Source organism: Artemia sp. Qi Xiang Cuo, chromosome 14 (genome assembly GCF_049724085.1).
Source record: "Artemia sp. Qi Xiang Cuo chromosome 14, ASM4972408v1, whole genome shotgun sequence".
NCBI lineage: Eukaryota > Metazoa > Arthropoda > Branchiopoda > Anostraca > Artemiidae > Artemia > Artemia sp. Qi Xiang Cuo.
The window spans coordinates 39,265,146-39,274,421 of record NC_142807.1 but is presented as its reverse complement, the minus strand read 5'-3'; positions in this window follow the sequence as shown (position 1 = coordinate 39,274,421).

Below are 9,276 nucleotides of genomic sequence, written 5' to 3'. Positions count from 1 at the left end.
TTGACAAAATTTAAGTATCAGGGTGATTAAATTTTACGTATCAGTATAACTAAATTCTATATCAAGATCTCTTTCTTGGATTTATGGGATAAAATTTATAGGATCCAAGTATCAGAGAGAATAAATCCATTATCAATATTATTTATTAGGTATATCGGATAAAATTGAAAGAATCTAAGTGTCATCTTGTTAAATTCTATATCAACATCCATTTATCGAATACATGGGATAAAATTGACAAAAGCTAAGTGTCAGAGTGATTTTTTCTTATTAACATGTTTTGTCAGATACAACGAATATAGTTGACAAAATCTAAGTATCAGAGTGAATAAATGCTATATCAGCATCCTTTGTCAGATAGGTTTGATAAAATTGACAAAATCTAAGTGTCAGAGTGAATAAATTGTTTTATCAACACCTTTTGTCAGATACATCAAATATAATTGACAAAATCTAAGTATCAGAGTGAATAAATGCATTATCAACATCATTTGTCGGGTATATCGGATAAAATTTACAAAATCTAAGTATAAGAGAGATTAAATTCTATATCGACATCCATTTTTCGGATACTTAGGAAAAAGTTGAAAAAATCTAAGTGTTAGAGGGAATAATTTTTTATATCAACATCTTTGGTCAGATATTTCGGATAAAATTGAAAGAATTTAAGTGCCAGATTGAATAAATTTTTTTGTCAACATGCTTTGTCAGATACATCAAATAAAATTGACAAATCTAAATTTCAGAATGAATAAATACATTAACAACATCCTTTGCCGGACATGTTGGATATTATTGGTAAAATCTATGTATCAAAGTGACTAAATTCTATATCAACATCCATTTCTCAGATATATAGGATAAAATTGACAAATTGTAAGTGTTAGAGTGAATAAATTTATTTTTCATCAACATCCTTTGCCAGATACATCGGATAAAATTGAAAAAATCTAAGTATCACAGTGAATAAATTCATTATCAACATCCTTTGTCGGATATGTCGGATAAAATTGACAAAGTCTAAGTATCAGAGAGAATCATTTTTTTATCAACATCCTTTGCCAGATACATCGAATAAAATTGATAAAATATAAGTGTCAGAGTGAATAATTTTTTTTTATCATCATTCTTTGTCAGATAAATCAAAAAAAATTGACAAAATCTAAATTTCAGAATAAAAAAATGCTTTAACAACATTCTTTATCGGATATGTCTGATAAAATTAACAAAATCAAATTATCAAAGTGACTAAATTATATATCAACATCCTTTTCTCGGATACATGGGATAAAATTGACATAATCTAAGTGTCAGAGTGAATATATTTTTTTATCAACATCCTTTGTCAGATACATCAAATAAAATTTACAAAATCTAAATTTCAGAATGAATAAATTCATTATCAAAAACCTTTGTCAGATATATCGGATAAAATTGAAAAAATCTAAGCATCAAAGTGAATAATTTTTTTACCAGAATCCTTTGCCAGATACATCAAATAAAATTTATAAAATGTAAGTGTCAGAGTGAATAATTTTTTTTATCAAAATCCTTTGTCAGATACATCAAACAAAATTGACAAAATCTAAATTTCAGAATGAATAAATGCTTTAACAACATCCTTTATCGGATATGTCGGATAAAATTGACATAATCTAAGTATCAGAGTGACTAAATTCTATATCAACATCCTTTTCTCAGACACATGGGATAAAATTGACAAATTCTAACTGTTAGAGTGAATAATTTTTTTTTATCAACATCCTTTGCCAGATACATCGGATAAAATTGACAAAATCTAAGTGTCAGAGTGAATAAATTCATTATCAACATCCTTTTTCGGATATGTCAGATATGTCAGATAAAATTGATAAAATCTAAGTATCAGAGTGATTAAATTCCATATCAACATCATTTTATCGGATACATGGGATAAAATTGACACAATCTATGTATCAGAATGAATAAATGCTTTATCAACATCCTTTAAATGCATTATCAACATCATTTGTCGGCTATATCGGATAAAATTGACAAAATCCAAGTATCAGATTGATTAAATTTTATATCAACATCCCTTTCTCGGGTACATGAGATATCAGAGTGATTAAATTCCATATCAACATTATTTTCACGGATACATGGGATAAAATTGACAAAATCTAAGCATTAGATTGAATAAATGCTTTATCAACATCCTTTAAATGCATTATCAACATCATTTGTCGGCTATATCGGAAAAATTGACAAAATATTAGTATCACATTGATTAAATTCTATATCAACATCCCTTTCTCGGGTACATGTAATAAAATTGACAAAATCTAAGCATCACATTTATTAAATTCTATATCAACATCCCTTTCTCGGGTACATGGGATAAAATTAACAAAATTGAAATGTGAGAGTGACTGATTTATTTTTCATCAGTGTTAATTATCAGCATCAGGTATGATAAGTAACAAATTATAAATATCATATTGAATAAAAGCTTTTTCAACATTATTTATGGTATAGGTTTAATCTAATTGACAAAATATACATTTCAAAATGAATGAATTTTTTAACAACATCCTTTGTCGGATATGTCAGATAAAATTGACAGAATCCAAGTATCAGAGTTATTAAATTCTATATCAACATCCCTTTCTCGGTTACATGCGATAAAATTGACAAAATATATGTATCAGAGTGAATTAATTCATTATCAGCATCCTTTGTCGGATATGTCGGTTAAAACTCACAGGATCTAAGTATCATAGTGATTAAATTCCATATCAACATCCCCTTCACGGTAACATGGAATAAAATTGATAAAATCTAAGTAGCAGAGTTAATAAATGCTTTATCAACATCCTTGAAATGCATTATCAACATCATTTGTCGGCTATATCGGATAAAATTGACAAAATCTAAGTATCAGACTGATTCAATTCTATATCAACATCCTTTTCTCGAATACTTGGAATAAACTTTACAAAATTTAAGTATCAGAGTTATTAAATTCTCTATCAACATCCCTTTCTCAGATATAGGAGATAAAATTGACACAATCTAAGTATCAGAGTGAATAAATTCTTTATCAATACCCCTTAAATGCATTATCTACATCATCTGTCAGATACATTGGAAAGAATTGACAAAATCTAACTACCAGAAAGAATAAATTCGTTTTCAAAGTTTTATCGGATACATCAGATAACAGTCATAAAATCCAAATTCTATTCATTTGACTTCATGCGTCATTACGTTGAATTTATGTTAGACCGGTTATAGATGGCAGCACACCCGCTCAGACACACAGTCATAGTGAGAGATATATTCAAAAAGTTGAGTTAATTTAGGTTCTCTTAGAGTGGCCAAACATGCACTGGAATAAGCAAACACCAGCACAGACTCACAGACAAAAAGAGTGAGAGAGATAATAACACATGCAAATACGTATATTTAGACACAAAAACTGACAAAGATATGGAGTGTACCCCGCGAAGGTACAAGTATAGTGACAGAGATATGCAAAGGCGACAGAACTTTATTTCATTTTTTTAAGGTTAATATAAACTAGGTTACGTGCGCGCACGTATCCGACATATCCGATAAAGGATGTTGTTAAAGCATTTATTCATTAAGAAATTTAGATTTTGCCAATTTTATTTGATGTATCTGACAAAGGATGTTGATAAAAAAAAATTTATTCACGCTGACACTTATATTTTATCAATTTTATTCGATGTATCTGGCAAAGGATGTTGATAAGAAAATTAATCATTCTGATACTTAGATTTTGTCCATTTTATCCGACATATCCGACAAAGGATGTTGATAATGAATTTATTCATTCTGAAATTTAGATTTTTTCAATTTTATTTGATGTATCTGACAACGGATCTTGATAAAATAATTTATTCACTCTTACACTTGGATTTTGTCAATTTTATCCTATGTATCCGAGAAAAGGATGTTGATATAGAATTTAGTCACTCTGATACTTAGATTTTGTCAATTTTATCCGACATATCCGATAAAGGATGTTTTTAAAGCATTTATTCATCTGAAATTTAGATTTTGTCTATTTTATTTGATGTATCTGACAAAAGATGTTGATAAAAAAAATATTCACTCTGACACTTATATTTTATCAATTTAATTCGATGTATCTGGCAAAGGATGTTGAAAAAAAAGTTATTCTCTCTGATACTTATATTTTGTCAATTTTATCTGACTTATCCGACAAAGGATGTTGATAATGAATTTATTCGCTCTGATACTTAGATTCTGTCAATTTTATCCGATGTATCTGGCAAAGGATGTTGATAAAAAAAATTTTCACTCTAACACTTATATTTTGTCAATTTTATCCTATGTATCTGAGAAAAGGATGTTGGTATAGAATTTAGTCACTCTTATACTTAGATTTTGTCAATTTTATCCGACATATCCGATAAATGATGGTGTTAAAGCATTTATTCATTCTGAAATTTAGATTTTGTCAATTTTATTTGATGTATCTGACAAAGGATGTTGATAAAAAATTTATTCCCTGTGACACTTAGATTCTGTCAATTTTATCCGATATATCTGACAAAAGATGTTGATAAAAATATTTATTCACTCTAACACTTAGATTTTGTCAACTTTTTCCTATGTATCCGAGAAATGGATGTTGATATAGAGTTTAATCACTCTTATACTTAGATTTTGTCAATTTTATCCAATATACCCGACAAATGATGTTGATAATGCATTTATTCACTCTGACACTTAGATTTTGTCAATTATATTTGATGTATCTGACAAAAGGTGTTGATCAAAAAATTTATTCACTTTGACACTTAGATTTTGTCAATTTTATCCAACATATCCGACAAAGGATACTAATATAGCATTTATTCACTCTGATACTTAGATTTTGTCAACTATATTCGTTGTATCTGACAAAATATGTTAATAAAAACAATTCACTCTGACGCTTAGCTTTTGCCAATTTTATCCCTTGTATTCAAGAAATGGATGTTGATATAGAATTTAATCAATCTGATATTTAGATTTTGTCAATTTTATCCGATATACCCGACAAATGATGTTGATAAAGCATTTATTCACTCTGATACTTAGATTTAGTAAATTTTATCCAATGTATCCGAGAAAGGGATGTTGATATGGAATTAAATCACTCTGATACTTAGATTTTAATCACTCTGATACTTAGATTTGGTCAATTTTATCCGACATATCCGATAAACGATGTTGATAAAGTATTTATTCACTCTGATATTTACATTTTGTCAATTATATTCGATGTATCTGACAAAGGATGTTGATGGAAATGAATTCAATCGATAAAGAATATTAATAAGAATTTGTTCAATTTTTTTCATAATTTCCTGAATTAAATTTCTGTATTGTGTATCCAAGATTGAATTCAAGAAAGAGTTTGTTACTTACTTACTTACAATTTTGTCATAATGACATATCCAACAATTGATGTTAATAAAGAATTCATTCATTCTGATACCTAGATTTTGTCAATGTTATCCCATGTGTCTGACAATAGATGTATGCAAATTCCTTTTCTTACATCTCCGATGTTTTAATAGACATTCTAAACGTTTGATATACTAGCTTACTCTAAAAATAATGAACAAATAACAATGTAATGCATAATATATTTTTAATGAAATAATGCTATGTAGAATATTAATACAAAAATATATTATGATACATTATTAATATCAATGATCAACTTTGGACATTTTGAATCCGTTCCATAAAATAGTTCACCATGTACTCTCTTGATATTGTAGTTATTGTCTTCTCTTAGTTTGTTATCAGTAGAATAATCATTATTCCATTTTGATTCATACACAATTTTTACTGGTGTGTCATCGACAGGTTCAATATGCTTTTCGTCTTTGGTATTATTTGGTTCATTGACTGTTTGATCAATGGCAGTAACGTTTGCTGGTAATTTGTTTTTCATCGATTCATCTTTATATTCCATAGTGATATTTTCTACCAATACCCGTTTTATTTTTCTGGCAATTTCACTGTCTATTATCACATTATTTTTACACAGGTAACAGTTTCGGCACGTAGACATGATATGGTTTATGATATTAGTAGAAGAGTAGGCCTTTCTTTTTTTTATCTTCCGTTGAATGCTAAAACCCGATAGCTGACGATAGGATGTATCAGTAAGTAATGTGTTACCTGCAGCAGTAGCAAGGCGTTGTCCTCTATCATCAACGATTATTTTTATGTTGGCATTTTTTTTTAGTGCAATCATCTCTGGAGATCTCAATCTTGCATATCCACCAATATAAGAGTTGGAATTTTTCGGTACTCCAAAGAAATTTAATTCTTTACTGTCATGATAATGCGTGCATGCATACATTTCCAATAGTGCTAGCACTTGTAATTGTTTAATAGTTTAAATACTTATCCTTGTCGGCATTCAATGCTACAATAACACTGTCATGTGAACACACTTTATTAAAACGCTCCATCATCACTTTTTTTTAAAGATATGACTTATGTGTTTATCCTTCCTGCTTAAAAAATAATGATTTAATACATGCAATAAACTAGATAGTGTCGATAATCCGCCATGAAGTACCAGTGGGAAAGCCCAATCGTGTCTCTGAGCAAGCATAGAGTACAATTGTTAGAGCCGTAAGCATATTTTATGTCATTTTAATATACGTAAAAAAAAACAAAAAAAAAAACGTTGAATAATTTCGAAGTCCAAAAAATTTTTTTATTCCAATAGAAAAAAAGTGCTACTACAAACATTATTTTTCTAATAGTAAAGGTCATGACTAACGTGTCTATACCATTCTCATTTTTGTGTTTGGAAAATATTAAATGTGATTTTTTTTTGTTTTAAATGTTTCATCTCATTCGAAGACATGTAAAAAAAAGTCGAAAAAATATATCATGTTAAAAAAAAATAATAAAAAAAGTTAGAAGAACTTAAAAAAAAAAAAATGGAGGGAGGGGGCCAAAAAGTTGGAGGGGGGCGCCCTTCGATTTTGGGGATAGGGGACCTTTGGAGGTTGAGGTCTCTGGTGGTTAGGGTCCTTGGTTCTTATGATCCTTGATGGTTCGTACTCACATACACCTTACTACTTGATTTGCAAGGATTTCTAAGGTTTGTTCTGAATTTCATTATTAAAATTCTTTTCTTGCCATCTTCATCCCTCTTAGTATCAACTTTTTAGTATACTATAACGTTAAACTCTATTTTAAGTTGACAACACTGTTCAAACACCACTTGTGTATTATACAGAACACATCGAAGAAGTAAAGCTAGGTTGAGTCATAAGACCATTTTATTATCCTTAACCATTTCCATAGATTGATGTTGTTCCAAATTTATAATAAATAAGTTATGAGTGAGCAGCCCCGAGGGGTTACCTTAACTGATAATCACCAATTCACAAATGTTATACCTTTTTTTTGGCAATTAGAGTTAGCTTTAGCAGCGACATATTCCTAACAAACTAGTCTTGACTAAAGGCAATTTTCCAATAATCAATTTAAGCCTTTTTTCTCCACCTTCACACGATCCAATTCGCAAATGCTATCTAGCTCTGTTTTTTTCGCTATTATTCAATTAATATCTTTCGTATAGTCCAATTCGCAAATGCTATACCCTTTTTTCTCCACCTTCATACGATCCAATTCACAAATGCTATCTAGCGACACATTCCCAATAAACTAGTCTTGACTAAAGGAAATTGTCCAAAAAAACAGAAACCAGTCTGATAGCACATACTTCAAAGAAATAGAACAGTGGATAATGCATGGGCGATAGACAGCTTTTCCTACAAAATCATTCCGAAATACGCAATTCTATAATTTCTAGTTTCTGGTAACAAAAAAAGAAAAAAAAAAAAAAAAAAAAAAAAGATCATAAACAACTGTAAACTGGTATTTCTAGAATGAGACCATTCTTTGATTACGCAATTTGACAGTTTCTAGTTTTCGGTTAAAAAAAATGTTATGATGAAAGTGCCTCAAAAACCAGTCTGTTCGCTTTTTGTAATGTGCACGTCAAACTGCACAGTATATTATTGTGTAATTCCAAGTGCAATCGAAACCTTATACACTATCATGAGGAACGAAGTTGCTTAAGACGTGTTTTTTTAATCACTTTGCTTGGAAAGGTACCAAGGGAATATAATCTACCCAAATAGCACAGGAAGGAACATAATGTACGCCAATAGCACAGGAAGGAACATAATCTACGCAAAGTATAATGTAGCACTCTACTATCGTCGATGCATGTTTAATTGTTTTGTTTGATTGTAACAAACCGTAGGTCCATGATAATTGGGAGGGAGCTCATTCAACGTAAATTCAAAGCTCTTTTCTAAGTGACCATACAGATTGGGCCAGGAGAAAGTCTTTTTTTCTGCCATTTTAGGCATCAAACTACGACTTTACCACAAGCAGAACGAATTTGCAATCAATTTAAAATTCTGAGAAGCTAATTGATTTAAAAGCACCAGTAGCTATATTTTTAGGCTTCCCAGTTGCAAAAGAAGTAATGCCACACGGTGGCAGTACTGGATTCAACCAAGTTGATTCACTTTATTTGTAATGAAATTTGGCTATGTTTGGTGATCTGTAATTGCGTATCAGCTATAATAAGGAGAGAGGGGCTAAGTTATTGTTTAGGTGGGGGTAGGGTAGATTCCTAAAAAAGTACATTTTAATGGATTAAACTGCTTGCTCTTCATGACGCTTCAGATAAATGTTGAAAGAGGTAGGGGGGGGGGATTAGAAATTAATTAAAATGTTTCTCTATGCAGCTAAAATGTTACATTCTCATATCTACCAGTAGGCCTACAAAGGTTGAATAGGTAAAACAGACCATTATCAACCCCGTTAGAAATTTTTTTTGGGGTGGCAAATACTGCTAGGAACATAGATTTCAGCAATTTTAAATGGTAATATTTTTCATTTTGTAATTATATGAGGTACTTCAATGTATTTAAGCAAATTAATATGCAATGCACTTATCGATAAGAAAATACTATTGTAGAGATTGTGATGGCTTCAGTTATGTAAAAGATCAAAAATCTCACAGAATTTCCATCCCTACAAAGAATAATACTCCTTTTCATCCAACCAAAATTCTTTAGTAGTAATATTAAGAAGAAATTTTTACCAAAATTGCCATTCATCGCCAATTTCTTAAGTATATTCAAATTTCATCCAAAATTGGAACTGCAAGTTTAAACGTAGGACGGTACTAATCAACGCCAAGTT